The sequence below is a fragment of the Myotis daubentonii genome, chromosome 2 (assembly GCF_963259705.1).
Source record: "Myotis daubentonii chromosome 2, mMyoDau2.1, whole genome shotgun sequence".
NCBI classification, from domain to species: Eukaryota; Metazoa; Chordata; class Mammalia; order Chiroptera; family Vespertilionidae; genus Myotis; species Myotis daubentonii.
The window spans coordinates 54,387,626-54,404,439 of NC_081841.1; the positions used below are offsets into that span (position 1 = coordinate 54,387,626).

Here is a 16,814-nt window from a genome sequence, read left to right on the forward strand (position 1 = left end):
CGGATCGCCCCACTTCTTTCTTTCCCTCTGGGCTAACAGGAGGGCCTCCCCTCCCAGATCTGGGGCTTGGCGGGCAGGCAGCTCCCCCGCCCCCACCCAGCTGCCTGGGCGCCACTGCGCAGCTGTCCCAGTCCGTTGCCATAGCAACTGGCAGCAGTACTAGACTAAGAGGGGGAGAGGCAAACTGAAAAGTTAAAAGCCTTAACTTTCCTTTTCAGTGAAGACGGGCGAAGAAGTTGGAAGGTACCTACCTTGGCCTCAAGAGCTCAAGGGAATTGGTTCTTGGGTTTTAAATCCAAAACTTGTGCTTATTCCTAAAACCACTGGAAATTAATCAGTAGCATTTTAAGATCATCCAACAGGATTATAGCTCAGCTGGAAGGGGGAAGGGAAAGGCTAGGTTCCTCTACAACAGAATCAGTGCAAACCACCCATCCCCTAATCCAGCCCACCAGAAGCACTTTATACAGGGCCTCTTCTACCATCTGTCACTGAACAGTTAATTAAAATTGCTTGGAGAGTATTTGGGATACGATATAACTGTCCTTCTTTAAGAGATTACCAGATACAGAAACAGAACCCAGAGCTTTGAAGCACTACTGAAGAACTTTTCAACTGAAATTATAGGTAGAAAAAAAAATACTTAATCCTTAAGTACTTTTTAAAAAGTGTAGGGGGAAAAATAAAAATAAAAAAACAAAAACAAAAAAAGAAAAAACAAAAAAAAAAGCATAGGGGAGAGCAGTCCAACCCCAACCATTACTGTTAAAACCGCTTCTCACTAGTTCTTGTAATGTTATATAGAAAATTTTAAAATAATTACTACCCATCCAAAATATATATAGATATCAATAGTCCCTATACTTGAGAAAAGAAGGACTGAGACAAAGAAAAAATACCTAGAAACCTGTAGTCCCATAAATTTGCATTTCTCTTGGTCCTAAAGAACATTTTAGAGAGCTCCAAAATCCTGCTCTGCTTTATAGATACTTGTCTTTAGAGCTAGAAGTGGCTGCCGTAGGCCAGTAATAAAAAAGGGACAATAAAAAAAAAAAAACCAACCTGAGGAAAAAGCAGAGAATGGTGATTATTTTGGTTATCAAACAGAAGAAATTATAGGGTATGACAGCAAAGCAGACAAGTTTTCAACTACAGATTTTCTCAACTTTGAATGAATCCATCATGATATCTGAGTAAAAGTTGCTTTTTTCAACTTTTCCTAACTTTAACTTCGCAGCTAAGGGATGAGAAGAAAAATATTCCAAGATGTTCTAAATTAAAATTACAGCAACCAGAGTGAGAGAAAGAGAACATTAGTCTGGTAATAGCTGTGGACCAAGTCTGAGAAAAAACTTCTCACATTTCCTATGTATCCGTTGGAATTTAGTATTAATTTCCAGGTGGCTATTTCTGTGATTATCCAAAAGGGAAAAGCCAGGTGCAACAGAATCCCAGGAGACTTCGCATCTTATTTACACATGAATTTTCCAATCTACTGCCCACAGCTAATCACAAGAGGAGACATTTCTTCCTTAAGGACTTTACTTGTGCCATCCCAGAACCAGTCCTGTTTTAACTTCTCCCATCCCCTTTGTCTAAAACTAACGTAAATCCTTTCAGAATAATTACATCTTTCTCCTCCTTGATGTATAAAAACGCTTGCAAAACTCTAGGACAACAGACATGTTGTCTCTCCTACCTAGCCATGCTTCTGGTGGTTTAGACACCATGCCCCAAGACCAGTCTTTTTTTTTTTTTTTTTTTTTGCTAGCAATGGCATGATAAACCTATTTAAAAAAAAAAAAAAAAAGACTTGCTTTAGTGGAAACTAAAATTTTTTTGTTTAACTGGTATATGAAAATAATGCCAAGGAATTAGATCAGTGTTCTGATTCTGTGATTAACTTGCCAAGTGTGATCTTGAGTAAATAAATTTTCAATCTAATCCCAGAATCACTAAAATGGGACAAATAAATCCCCACCACCTACCTCCTAGGAAAAGAGTGAGTTAATGTTGAAACCAAAGAGCTGTTCAATCCCCTAAAGAGAAGCTTTTGTAAAAATATTATAGGCCGAATACAACAGCAGCAGGAAATATGACCTTCCAAATTCCTAAGCCATTAAACCATATCACATATGCAGTAACTCCTGCAGCTCAACATGTTAGACAGCAAGAAAGGAGGGACAGTGTCCCTGTTAATTAGGCAATGGTAACCTAATAAACCTTCAGAGGATAGATAGGTATGTTCTCTCTTAAGGGTAAAATACTTATTCTTATGCTTTAAAACTCAAAAAAGCAAAGGAGATGGCAGAATGAAAAGACTAAATAGTAATTCTGTGAAGGGATAAAGGACAGGAAAGAAGATTAACACTTTACCCTTTCAGGGGAAAAACAAGTGAATTCAAGGAGGAAAGGGACAAAAATATTCTGGAGTCCACCCTTCTCGCTAAAATAGCAAGGACTAAAGAGCCAGATCAATTTCCTCCTTCCCACTCTTAAGACCTGCCTAAAGGGCACACTGCTGAAGTCCCTTATTCTTTGGGAAATGGGTTTTGTAACAGCTGACAAATCAAATTGGGCCTAATGCCAGGAGTCAGAGTCCAACCATAATATTCTGTAAAGAATGGCATGCAATTGTCTTGTAAATCTCCTGGACAGTCACAGATCAGAAGCTGGCAAGGATGACGACATAGTTCTGATGGAATGTGTCTTATCTTAACCTTGAAGTTACAGATCTGCTCAGGAGCAGCAGTAAGAAATGAGAAATGCACCCTGACATCGGAGGGGACATAATTCTCCTTTAGACAGTGCGACCCAGTGTATTAGGGTCAAATGAAACACAAAGCCAGACAGACAATTTAAGGGCTAGAGCCTGGACCAGATAAAGCATCAGGACTGGTGGTTCAAGCTGAGCTTGGGAGGAGGGAGCGTTCCAGTATGAGAAATGAGACATGGCTGGCAGGATGATGGAGCGATTATGGTAGAACCCCAATACGATGCAGGAGGAAGAGAGGCTAAGCCTCTGAATGCAACCTTATCCTTGTGGAAATCTCCATGGGAAGGGGTGAGTAGCGTCTCAAATTTCTAGTCTTTCAGGCATAACAGTTCTCACAGACCCTTTCTTGAATATACGCAGGAACTCTCTGTTAAAGATATCAACATCTATAGACAGACTCCAGCAACTTAACTGCCCATAAGGATACAAGAAAAGAGCAGGCCCCACCAACCCTTTATATCAATGATACAAGGCAAATTCACCTTACAGGCCTCTCGATGTCAGGGAAAAGACACCTAAACCAGGGATCTAGTGAGAGTCAGCCTTGGAAAAACATCAAAGAGCACTAAAGTCAGGCACAGTCAGAATCCACATTCCAAGTTGATAACAGAAGACATTTTTAACAGATGAATCTTCCAGGGGGAAAAAGGGGGCACGCGGGGTGGGGAGTGAGGAAGTGAGGCAGAAAGAGAGGAACCAAAAACCCCATTACAAGGATAAAAGAAAAAATGTGTTAAAGCTGCCAACCCCCAGAAATTAAAGAAGAAAGCTAGGGAAATCCAGAACAGGTAATGGTTAACATTTGCATTAACCAATCAATCCTGAAAGCACAGAACCACCCACATTGGGTCTCTGATATGGGTCTGCTCTGTATAATTCAGGCTCTCCTCTAGTCCCTCTTCAACACTACCTGTTTTGGCGGCTTTTCTTAGAGCTTGGTGTAGCAAATTTTATTTTCATAATTACTTACAAGCAAAGGAATATATATATATATATATATATATATATATATATATCATAATACTAAATCTTTCTCTAGGCTTTTTGTGTATTATTTAAAAAGTTATGAAAAATCACTGGTGCCCTAGCCGGTTGGGCTCAGTGGATACAGCATTGGCCTGCGGTTGTAGGTTCAATGCCCAGTAGGGGGTATGCAGGAGGCAGCTGATCAGTGATTCTCTCATTGATGTTTCTCTCTCTCTCTCTCTCTCCCTCTCCCTTCCTCTCTGAAATAAAATATATATATATATATATATATATATATATATATATATATATATATATATATTTTAAAAATTAGAAGAAGAAAAAGAAAAAGCACTGGTAAGTTGCCTCACTGAACTACTCACTTAACTATTTGATGGTGGTAGTCAGATCAAATGTTAAAATGTATAATAATTGAGCTCTCGCTCCCTCTCATATGTATTAATTAAATATGCCACTGATGGGTGACTTTACTAGGCCCAGCCTTAAGAAATTCCCATTTCCTCTCTAAGGCCCTTGGGGAAGGCTAGTGGCCTAGGTAAAGATTATAATGTCAGCTACAACTTGTCTTCAAAGCATCCTCTATCCAGTCTTATTGTGACAAAACAGATGAAAAGAAACCAAATTTATACAACTATTTTAATCGGGTCATGTTCTTTGCTCTTTAGGACCTATAAGTACAAGTGGTTTTAGGTTTGTAACACATACTGCATAAAACTAAAATACCCTCTATAAAGATGCTTCCTTCCACTAGATTTATGATTTCCAAAGTATCAGCTATGTGGCATTTTGACAAAAACACAGCATAGAGATGCACATTACAGCTGTCCTGGCGATCTCAGATTGTGTTAAATGGGCTGATAACTACCATTCCACCTCCACCAAAAGCCCATGAGTTCCCAATTCAAAAGGAGTTAAAAGCTTTTTAAGAGACTGGATTAGAAAAGAGTTGAGAAAAGATTAACTGTCGTCATTAACACCCCTATCATTAACAAGTCACATATAGACAACACAAACTTTATTAATAGAGGGTGTAGGAGGAAATGTTCTCCCTTTGGCTAGCACAGGTCCAGTTTGCGATCCTTTAAAATCAGGCCAAGGCACTGCTTCAACAAGTCACAGAATGATTCTGAGGCCAAGCATTCTGCTTGTTGATTATCCAAGCATCATGTTCCACTGAGTAAGGGAATAAAGGGCCTTTTTCTTTCAGATTAAAACATATACATCACAAATGGAGATAAAGGCTGCCTTATAAATTCGATTTGGCTGCCCTGTCCTCCAAAATCTGAGTACCATTAAAAAATATAATGAGTATGTACTACACAATGTCAAAACTGTTTGAGTTGTAAGTCTGGTTCACTGGTATATTTGCAGTAGCACACAAATTCTTGATATCTCATTATCAGATCACATTCCCACAAAATAAAAATTTTATATGGGATTTGTTTCTTTCCTTTATTAAAATCTACTGAATTTCTTCTCTCAAATGTCAATCTTTGTTAAATTCAGTTAGGGTGCACTTAAACCATCACAAAGCAAGAGATTAGATACCAAGATTTATGAGAAGGTAGAATTCAGCAGCACTATGGGCAAATGTCTTCCAGATGGTACTTTCCAACAACTCTATCCTTGGAATATACTGAACTCATCTCAAAGCACTATGGCCTCAGGTGGGTGTTAAATCTCACACCTACCCTCTCTTAATTAAATGTGATGATACATGAACTAGATCCTGTTATCTTTTGTAAAGAACCTGGAGATTTCATCATAAACAAATCTTAAGAAAAATGAGTAATAGCCATGTTTGAGTACATTACCATGAATCTTATAGCAGAACATGTTCACAAAATATGGAAGGGTTAAAAGAGAACGAAAGAGTCCACCCCCAAATAAAATTATGGTCATAAAGCATTTTTCAAACAGCCATAAAATTAAGGCTTGGTACTTACCGCTCTCATTTGTATAGATTTTAGAATTCAGCAGCTTAAGGGTAAAAAGGCCCTTTCAGGTCATTTTAAACAAATCCTCATTTTAAGGAAGAGTTTCTACTATGTCAGACAATTTATATTCTCTCATAATCTAAGTTTAGTGAAGACATTCAAGAGATATAAAAATTAATTTATATAACCATAACTAAAATTTCTAAAATACCTCTATTTTAACTGTTGAGATGGTATCAGAATTTAAATCAATATGCTAAAATCTGATTAATAGATGCTAACAAAAAAGGGAGGTTTCATATAATTGGAATAAGATATCTCAGACTATAAAATTTCAGGGAGTAAAAGAGAGCACTCATTCAACATATGGGATAATTTTGTGCTTTGCCGTTACCTTGGTATATTTGCAACATGAATTATATTGAAGTCATAGCCTACAATTTAGATAAATAAAATCAAGCCAGTATTGAACTTTTCCCCATCCCATACAATAGAATCCTTGGCAGCTCCTTGGCCATCTATCATGATCTTGACCAATTTCTCTCTGTAGCAATTTAAAAGCTATAAAAAAATACATAATGGGTGATGACAGGAGAAACAAACCCACACCAGAAATTATTGAACCTTGTAGGTCTTTGCAAGTATCTATATTGACATTTAAGTATGAGTTACTATGCCACAATATCATAAAAGTGTGCTCTACACCTCAGATATATTGATAGTTAAATGCAAAGGCAGGCCACCATCAGATAAACGACTACAGGGATGGCCAATCTCAGACCACCCAGCTCTTCCACCGAGTATTCTGATGTGTTACTTAAGACAAATAAGATGTTCCTAACTCTCTTTTTGTCCAGCTTCCAAATACAATCCTGACTCAAATTCTAAAGGGATGATTAACATAGTAATTCTGATCCTTGCTCTAAAATTGTTTGCTTGGTTATGGGATATTTATTGAGGGCTTATTAAGAGTCTAGCCCAGTCTTCAACTCAATGGCTGAGGATTCTAATAGCTTACCCTTGGTTAAGTCAGTGGTTAGCCCTGTCTCCAAAGGTTGTTATAAGAAAACTACTAAAGAGGTAACTTGTTAACAATGGTAAGATTAGGGGTAGGCCCCTGGCTGGTGTGCTCACTTGATTGAAAGTCATCCTGTGCACCAAAAAGTCGCCTGCTTGACTCTGGGTCAGTCTGTATGTACCTTTCTCTCTCTCTCTTTCCTTTCTTCTCTCTCTAAAATCAATAAAAACATATTTTTTTAAATATCAGGACTAGGAATAAGATGTGGGTCCTATTCCAACTAAATCACTGAAAGGTTGAACTGAACAGTTCGCTTAACCTTAAGGATATTAGTTATTTACTCTACTTATCTCATAGGTCTGTTTTGTGAGAAAAATAAAACTAGAAAACATACCCTAACTGGTTTGGCTCAATGGATAGAGCGTCGGCCTGCAGACTCAAGGGTCCCAGGTTCGATTCCGGTCAAGGGCATGTACCTTGATTTCGGGCACATCCCCAGTAGGAGGTGTGCAGGAGGCAGCTGATGGATGTTTCTAACTCTCTATCCCTCTCCCTTCCTCTCTGTAAAAAATCAATAAAATATATACTTAAAAAAACAAACAAACAAAAAACAACTAGAAAACACTTTAAAAATGTAAAGCAAAAGAATTTGTCTGATAACAGATGAAGTTAAAAATAACAAATGCTTTGCCGAAACCGGTTTGGCTCAGTGGATAGAGCATCGGCCTGCGGACTGAAAGGTCCCAGGTTCGATTCCGGTCAAGGGCATGTACATGGGTTGCGGGCACATCCCCAGTGGGAGATATGCAGGAGGCAGCTGACCGATGTTTCTCTCTCATCGATGTTTCTAACTCTCTATCTCTCTCCTTTCCTCTCTGTAAAAACTCAATAAAATATATTTTAAAAAAATAAAAATAACAAATGCTTTGGTAAGTGTTCCCTCCTCTTACATTTTCCTGAGACATTGTGTAGAATTGATATTTCTTCCATGTCTCTTAAAATTCACCAGTAAAGCCATCTGGACCTGGACTTTTCTCTGTGGGAAGGTGTTTAACTACAAATTCTATTTCCTTAAATTCTATAGGGCTAGTGAAGTTCTGTATTCTGCAGTAAGCTTTAGTAGTTTGTCTTTCAAGGAGGTGATTCATTTCATCTCAGACACTGAATATACTGACACAGTTTTTCATAATATTCCCTTACTGGTTTAATGTCTGAAGGATCAGTAATGATATGTCTTCTCTTATTCCTGATCCTAGTAATTTGTACTTTTTTTTCCCTAATCAGACTGGGTTTATTAACTTTATTGTCCTTCTCAAAATACCCACTTTCTCTACTGTTTTTGTTTTATACTTCTATTCCTTACTGCTTCCTTTGGGTTTAATTTGCTCTTCTTTTTCTAGGTTCTTAAGACGGAAAAATAGGTCACTAACTGTAGACCTTTCTTCCTTTTTTTTTTTTTAATCTTCACCTAAAGATATTTTTCCATTGATTTTTAGAGAGAGTGGGAGAGGGAAAGACAGAAACATCAATGTGAGAAAAACACATCGATTGGTTGCCTCCTGCTTGCACCCTGACGAGGGCCTGAGTCAGGGAAGAGCCTACAACAGAGGTACCTGCCCTTGACCGGAATCAAACCCAAGACCCTTCAGTCCACAGGATGAGGCTCTATCCACTGAGCCAAACCGGCTAGGTTGACCTTTTTGCTTTAATTGAAGCACTTAATACTATAAATTTCTAAGCATTGTCTTAGTTACATCTCACAAATTTTGATATGTCATGTTATCGTTTTTATTCAGTTCAAAATATATTCTAATTTTCTCTGTAATCTCTTCTTTGACTCCTGGGTTACTTAGAAGTATGTAATTGCAGATATACATTATTTCAGTTCTATTGTTTTTTCTTTCATACTAGAGGCCCAATACATGGATTCGTGCACTGGTGGGGTCCCTCGGCCTGGCTGCAGGGATCGAGCCGAAACCTGCTCTCCAACATCCCCGAGGGATCCCGGATTGCCAGAGACGGTGCAGGCCAGGCCGAGGGACCCTATGGGTGCACAGTCGGGGCTGGGGAGGAACCCCGGGAGGGCTCCAGGGTGTGTCTGGCCCATCTCACCCAGTCGATCAGCGGGACCCCAGCAGCAAGCTAACCTACGGGTCAGAGCATCTGCTCCCTAATGGTCAGTGCGCATCACAGTGACTGGTCAAACAGTCAGACACTTAGCATATTATATAGGATATTTTGAAACTTTATTATTAGTTGTGCAAAATTTAGGATTGCTGTGTCCTCTTGATGAATTGATCCCTTTATTATCTAACCTAGTGTTAGCTATGTCCCTTACTTACCTCATGCTGCTATGGAAAAAGAACAAGAAAACACTTTGGAAAATATACAGGAAACAGAAGGTAAAACGTTTGATGATAGAGGAAGTTAAAAATAACTTTAATGAATTTTCTGAACTATCTGTAAGTTTTATCTATGCTTGTCTCCAACTATTCATATAAATAAGGTTTGCTTATGTTTTATCAGATCCTTTGATATAATTTATTGCTGTAAAGTACTGAACAAATTAGCAGTATATTACACTCCACATCTCCATCTGAGGTGAGTCTTACTGATTTACTCCATGTGCCCTGATGAGAAACAAGGCACATGAAGTTCAAGTATTTGCCTCAGAAACCAAACTTAAGACAGAGTTCCCAACCTGTTGGTTGACCTCGTTAGCACAGGGCATTTTATTCCAACATAATTAAATTATGCCTGCTGGCTCAGATATAAATTTGCTTTATTCTAAGAAATGTAGATTATAATCAGAAAAATACTTGAATTTGGTTCCTCCTCTCCATGAAGAAATAGATGAATGTGTTATAAAACTTGATCTTGAAATAGTCCTTTCAGCAAATAATTCCATGATTTCTAGTGTCCTTCCTAGCAATGAAGCACAATGCAACAGGAACTGAGTGAGTTTGAAGAATCAGACTACATTTGAAAAATTCTAAAACTAGGCCCATGACCTAGTTTCAGGTAGAAAAATCTGTCAGTGTTTAATTTTGAGAAACTACTCTTACTAGAAAGGAAATCCAGACTACAAAGTCCACAGCCCAGCTAGTCCACTATTCTCTTTTTAGAAAATCACACACAATTAACAAGTACAGGTTTGTTGCCCTGTGTTAATAATACCGCAGGGAGTTGACAACCAGCCAACAATTCAATCTTATGTCTCTCAAATCCTAGGCAAGACCACACCACCAAACTACATTGACCCAAAATATTAGATGAGTTTTTTATTTAAAATTATTGACCTATTGACTTCAAAAACAAACTCTTGGACATTTTAGGAGTCACTTCATGGAAGTGTTATGTCTAGAAGGTTATTAGCTATCACGTACCCAAATTCTTCCATCCTATATAATAAAAGCATAACATGCTAATTAGACCAGATGTCCTTTGGGACGAAGCTGAGGCAGAGGCGACCACCATGGTGGCAGGGGCCGAGCCCCTTGCAAGAATTTCATGCATCAGGCCTCTAGTATAAGATAAAGAAAAGAAACTAAGGACAAAAGAGGAGAAATGGCTCACCCAAGGTTACTATATCAATACTTAATGGCAGAAATAAGAACCCAAGTTTCCTGAGCCTTTCTTCCCATTTGCCTCTCTCATTTGCTTTAAAGTAACCTTTTCTTTCTTGAATTAGCTAAAATTTATCTGGATAGGAGTTAGAGACCCAGAGTGTACGGATATGAATGACTCCAAAAAAAAGATATCCATGTCCTAATTCCTAGAACCTGTGAATATTACCTTATATGTGATTAAAAGATGGGAAAGGAGAATTTCTCTTGGATTATACAGGTGGACCTTAAACGCAGTCACATGTATCCATGTAAAAGAGGCAGAAGAAAATGGTAAGACAGAGCAAAGAGAGATGAGACCACAGGCTGAGGCTGAAAATCACCAGAAGCTGAAAAAGGAAAGAAGGGACTCTCCCCTAGAGCCTCCACAGGGGGCTCAACACTTAATTACAGATTCCTGGCCTCCAGAATAAGTTCCTGTTATTTGAAGCCACTAAGTGTGTGGTAATTTGTTACAGCAGCCACAAGAAACTAACACCCAGGGAGACAAGAAAAAAAAAGAAAGGAAGGAAGGAAGGAAGGAAGGAAGGAAGGAAGGAAGGAAGGAAGGAAGGAAGGAAGGAAGAAAAGAAGAAAGAAAAGAAAGAAAGAAAGAAAGAAAGAAAGAAAGAAAGAAAGAAAGAAAGAAAGAAAGAAAGAAAGAAAATGAAATTAAAACAGGGGAAATAAAAACTTTAAAATCATAAACTGAATATATATAAAACCAATTACTGATACAAAAAAGAAATGTGCTTCAAGTGACCCAAAGATTGCCTAAAACCTCCAATCCCTCATTTCAAAGGGTAAATTGAGGCAATCACAGGATGCAATTTACCCAAAAATTTTGGCAGAATCTGAGTAGACAAAACCAAAAAGGTTTAGTATTTACACAGCTGCTAAGAAAAACAGTGTAGGCTTCCCCTCAACATGCTAGCTGGTAGAGCTCCTGGACAGACTAAACATAGGCAACAGTTGTCACTGCGTGTGTTCTGCCAACAGAAGTGTAAAGTTGTCATCAGAAATGAATATGTGGCTTCAAGTGGCTTACAGAAATCCAACAAATCTGCATCTTGGACTCTGCACAAGCCAAATCTTCTCAGGATGACCTGGACTCCTTCCCATTAGTACAACGATCAGCTAAAGCCATCCTCTATAAGGAGCGAAGGAAAATCAAAATTTACATCAGGAGGAAAAGATAATAGCCCAGAGTCCAAGTTCAGGAATAACAATATGTAAATAGCAGCCATAGTGACTGAGTCAGTTACAAGTGATATTTCACACTATAATTTATTACTTTCTAAAATCACAGTACACAGCTTTAGGCCCAATTTCAGATAAGGTGAATGGAAATAAAAATTGAGCAAGTAAAAGAACAAAAAAGGAAAGAAATGCCTTACCAGGGGTTGTTAACCCGTGGTCGGCAAACTGCAGCTCACGAGCCACATGCGACTCTTTGGCCCCTTGAGTGTGGCTCTTCCTAAGCCTTAGGAGTACCCTAATTCAGTTAATAACAATGTACCTACCTATATAGTTTAAGTTTAAAAAATTTGGCTCTCAAAAGACATTTCAATCGTTGTACTGTTGATATTTGGCTCTGTTCACTAATGAGTTTGCCGACCATGGGCAATAAAATAAATAAATCATGCTATGTGTTTAAATAAAATACTGTACCTCAATAAAGGCAAAGAGCACTTGTCTTTCTCAGAAGTCTTTGCATTCTGGACACCTTTCTCTCTTTTCTGGAGCTACTGTCAGGGCTCCGTAAACCACCAGAACTTTGCTACACATATAAAAATCCAGTCAGAGGTTATGTAATTTTTCCTCAACCATCATTCTGCTCACCTATTGATGGGTTTTCAGTAAAGATATGTTATTTTCCCTTTTAGGTTTGGCTGCAATAGTATGCCTCTAAAGACTGAGCACAGTGCTTGAAATTTAATTTTTGTAATATAAGCTCAACATTTTGTCTTGTTAACAACCAAGCCAGGTACTCCAAAGGCAAGAAAAAAAGCTCCGGCTGGGTAGCTTAAATTGGTTAGAGCAGTGGTTCACCTTTTTTTGGCCATGCCCCACCTAAGCAACTCTAAAATCCTGAGCCCCCCCCACCCCGTGCCATATAATTCTTATTATTCAAAAAGTGAGCTCCTATTCACGTGGAGGAAGCCTAGAAGGTCATTAACTTGGTCTAAACAAGCTTCCAAAGAACATGGCATCCATGAAAAAGAAAAATAAAAGAACAAAAGGACAGTTGTATTGAGGAAGAAATCACTAAGAAATTGTTTTAAAAAAATAATAATATGAAGTGATATGAAAAAATAGCAAATAAAGTTTCAAAACATAACAGAAATGCATAGAATACCCAGTCAAGTGAGTGCAGGAAACAATGGAACAGTGTTTCTCTGTCTCTCCCTTCTTCTCTCTGAGATCAATTAAACTGAATGATAAATAAAAAAAAAAAAGAAATGCATAAATAGGTGACAATATATACTTATATACTGTATATGAAGCCCCTAGAACCACAAGAAATGCATAAATTTCACTGTTAATAACTCATTCTCGAACTGCCCCCCTGTGGGGCGTGTGCCCCACATTGGGAACCACTGGGTTAGAGCATCCTCCCCATATGCCAATGCTGCGGGTTTGATCTCTGGTCAGGGCAAATACAAGCATCAACTAATAAATGCATAAATAAGGGGAAAAACAACTAGATTTTCTTCTCTCTCCCTAAAATAAATAAATAAATAACTTTTGAAGGCAAGGGAAAAATAAAAGGCCTAGCATTGGAATTTTCAATGTGATACTCTCAGAACATCAATGAAAAATTACCCACTGCCCTAGCCGGTTTGGCTCCGTGGATAGAGTGTCAGCCTGCAGACTGAAGGGTCCCAGGTTAGATTCCGGTCAAGGGCACATGCCCAGGTTGCATGCAGGAAGCAGCTGCTCAATGATTCTCTCTCATCACTGATGTTTCTCTCTCTCCCGTTCTCTCTTAAATCAATAAAAATAACATAAAATCATTTTTAAAAATTACCCACTAAAATTTCCCCATCAGAGAAATGTTCATCAGACCTAGTAACTATGACACTGTAAGAGAATTCTTAATAAGACAAGCAATTTTTACTTGCACACCACAGTAAACCAAAAACTCCTATTCGAATCCTGAAATCTTTCAAATTAAAATATATAAGAAGCATCAAATAAGGGTTCACTGATCATTTTGTTTATAAATCTAAGTAACTTGGGCTAGAGATGGGAGGAATTCACTCAGAGAGTAATTTAAGGTGGCATAATTTGGTTACCTATTCTATAGATCAGTTGTTTTTCTTTCTCTAAACCAGGGGTGGGCAAACTTTTTGACTCGAGGGCCACAATGGATTCTTAAACTGGACCGGAGGGCCGGAACAAAAGCATGGATGGAGTGTTTGTGTGAACTAATATAAATTCAAAGTAAACATCATTACATAAAAGGGTACGGTCTTTTTTTTAGTTTTATTCATTTCAAACGGGCCGGATGCCCATGGCTGCTCTAAACTGTAGGTCAGTACACAGCTGTGAAATCAGTTCAGTAGAAAATGACCCACGTTTTTAAGAAAATGAAAGTGTACTGTAGATGCAAAAAATATCAGTGTTTGCACTTGTATTTGTACAGCGAAAATTGTTTCATTGTATGCACAGGGTCAGAATAAATGTGTTTCTTATTGAGGATCAAGGTAAAAAAAGTTTGAAACGGATCCAAAAGAATCCCAGTACAGAGGCTTAACTCACATGAAATGCAAGAAGCATCTAGAGCAAGTCTACCTTCTTAGAAAACATATTTGCCATTACTTTTGGAAGCCAAACATAAGATGCAATCAATGATAAAAAAAAAACTTCATGAGATTTTCCCTTTATCCATATCTGAAGAGATAATCATTGGGATTTAGTGATCCATTTACCAAAGGCCACTTCCTAAACACTTCACCCATCTTCTCCCTCAATTTCTAATTGGTAAAAGACTTTGACAAGAAAATCAACTCTAGCATCTGCAATTTTATTTTTTTAATCGCCTGAGGATATGTTTTTATTGATTTGAGAAAGAGAAACATCGATCCTTCGCCTCCCATACACGCCTGGACCAGGGATCAATGCTGCAACCTGGGTATTTGCCCTGACCTAGAATCAACGCCAACCCCTCAGTGCAAGGGAGGAAGGATGCTCAACCAACTGATCTACCCGGACCAGGGCTAGCATTTGTCATTTTAGGTCAATAGTTTTCAACTGGTGGAGATTTTGCTCTAATACCCCCCAAGACATCTGGCAATGTCTGGATACATTTTGATGGACACAAAGGGGGGTAAGGAGAGGTGAGATGCATTCCTCCTACCAGAAATGTCAACAGTACTGAGGTTGAGAAATCCTGTAGATCAAGACTGTAATCTTTTCAAACCTAAAGAAATCACGGAAAGATATCCTGAACCTATAGCCCTTTAGTTTTTATAAACTAAGCAGCTATATTATTAGCATACCTACAAATAGTTCACAACCGAATATGAAATAGGTTTGTCCTTTTGCAAGTGCCAGAGAACGTGGAAATCCCTCCTCTGTTCACTATAAGCTCAACTAAAATTATCTGTCTTTTATGTTAAAAGGTCTCTAATCATAAGGGTACTTCATATGTAGCTGAACCTGTTACAGTATTTAAACATTTTTCCCTCGACCCTAAATAAATCAGTGACTAGAGCAGCATATATTCTGATATAGCCAAAATGTAATGAAAATTTCTATATTTTGCTAAAAATCTTAGAATAAGCAAAATGGGCATTACCAACAGGAGATGGACTACAAGTAAACACTTTGAAGGAAATATAATCAAAAGACAATAATCTAAGTGATGAATGAGTCCTCCTGCCACCAACAACCTAAATATCACCCTCCTCAAGCAGCTTCCTTCTTATCCAAATTCAGACAATCTCAGAGAAGTAGCAAAAAGAGGATTAGAAGCTCTTTAATGGTGTAAAGAGACATATGTGGTGGGAAAAGTTCCTCAAAGAAAAAGGCAATGGGAAAGATGAATATTTCTTGTAAAGGGCTTAGCATGATGCCTAGCAGATACTAAGCACTCAAAAAAGTTACTTTTTTATTTATATGTTTTAAACCGAGAATGGCCTTAGTTCCTAAGGGGAAAACAGCACTCTTTCGCGGTGAAAGGAGAATGGTGGTGAGAAGTACGCGATTATGAATGGAAACAAACAAACAAAAAAACTTGACTTTTTAGCTTAATCTTAATCACAAATTCTTATAATCTCTGCAAAGATTTAAACATTAGAGATACAACTTGCCTCGATCCCACTGTATCATGAAGCTTTCCAAAACTTTCTCTATGTTTTTACAAATATTGAGTTGCCCGTGGAAAGAGGCATCATGTAGATTTTTTTCGGATGCCTTTCCACAATACATAGAGCTTTATCCCATTCATTCTAACACTTCAAGGAAGTCTTCCTAATGGAGCTAGTCTCAAAGTCAAAAACCTCCCTTGGATGGTGGGAAGTACAGAGGTGGGAGAAAATGGCAAACTCAAGGTATCCAAGAGCAAATGCAGTTTCCCTACCAGGGAGGTTTATAGGATGGAGGCCTAAAGGCTTCGTTAGAGAAGTCAGTGTGGACAAAACACCCACCCCCGACGCGCCATCACAGGCATTGAATACCCTTCCTCGCCACCCCAAACCTAAGACCTCTGTCTTTTGGAGCCCTGATTGGACGACCAGCCGAGCGCTCTCCATAGGATGTTTTACTGGCTCCAGATTTGGTCCATCCATTTAACCGCCCGACTCCCTCATTCCCCATTGGAGTCAAACCGCTGCCTCTGGGAGGAGCCCAACCTACCGCGCGCTTCGTGCTCATTGGCTCAGTGAAATGCTGCTCAGGAGGAGAAAACCCGCCTCCCACATTCCGATGGCCCAAGGACCGATCAGTCTGCAGCTAAAGACAGACTCAATTGGTCTATACACATGCCAGTCAAATTCTTCGTGGGCAAAGCTCCACAGAACCTGCGGGGGTAAAACATCCGCCCCAGTCCTTCCATTGGTTAGCCAGACCCACCGCTCCCCCTTCACTAGCCCCCACCCCGCAATCCATTCATTTCACACAATAACGGGCTCAATTGGAGTCGGTTCGAGACCTCCCATCGGTAGGCAAGACTGTCCGCCACTTACCCGGGATCGAGACCGATCTCTCACGCAAATGTCTTCTGTTTCTCTGTGATGAGAGCCGGACCACAAGCCACCGCTGCCGCCGTCTTCTGCGCAACGCCAACCGCCCGCCAAAACGGATCCTTCCCTGCGCCTGCGCTACCAATCCTGGGACCAGACCTTTTCTCCGCCCATTACGCCTGCGCAAAACGAGGCACAACTCCCGCCATTACGCAGGCGCTGTAGGTTCGCCACCGTCTCCCGCCCGCCATTTCACGTGTTTCTTGAGCCAGGCGGAACTTCTTAATGCGCCTGCGTGAACTC

The 16,814-nt window shown here is 39.1% G+C and overlaps 1 protein-coding gene across 2 annotated transcripts in view; it reads right to left on the reverse strand.

Annotated features, from left to right (window-relative positions):
* CBX5 (chromobox 5) overlaps nt 1-16,691 on the reverse strand; it is a 39,342-nt gene extending 22,651 nt beyond the window's left edge. The window contains exon 1 of one of the 2 annotated variants that reach the window (XM_059683127.1): nt 16,515-16,691. The gene's annotated coding sequence lies outside the window, so the exon portion shown is untranslated. Of the gene's footprint in view, nt 88-16,514 lie in introns of those variants that run through there. The other variant, XM_059683129.1, reaches the window with a different exon arrangement.
* Nucleotides 16,692-16,814: the final 123 nt, after the last annotated feature.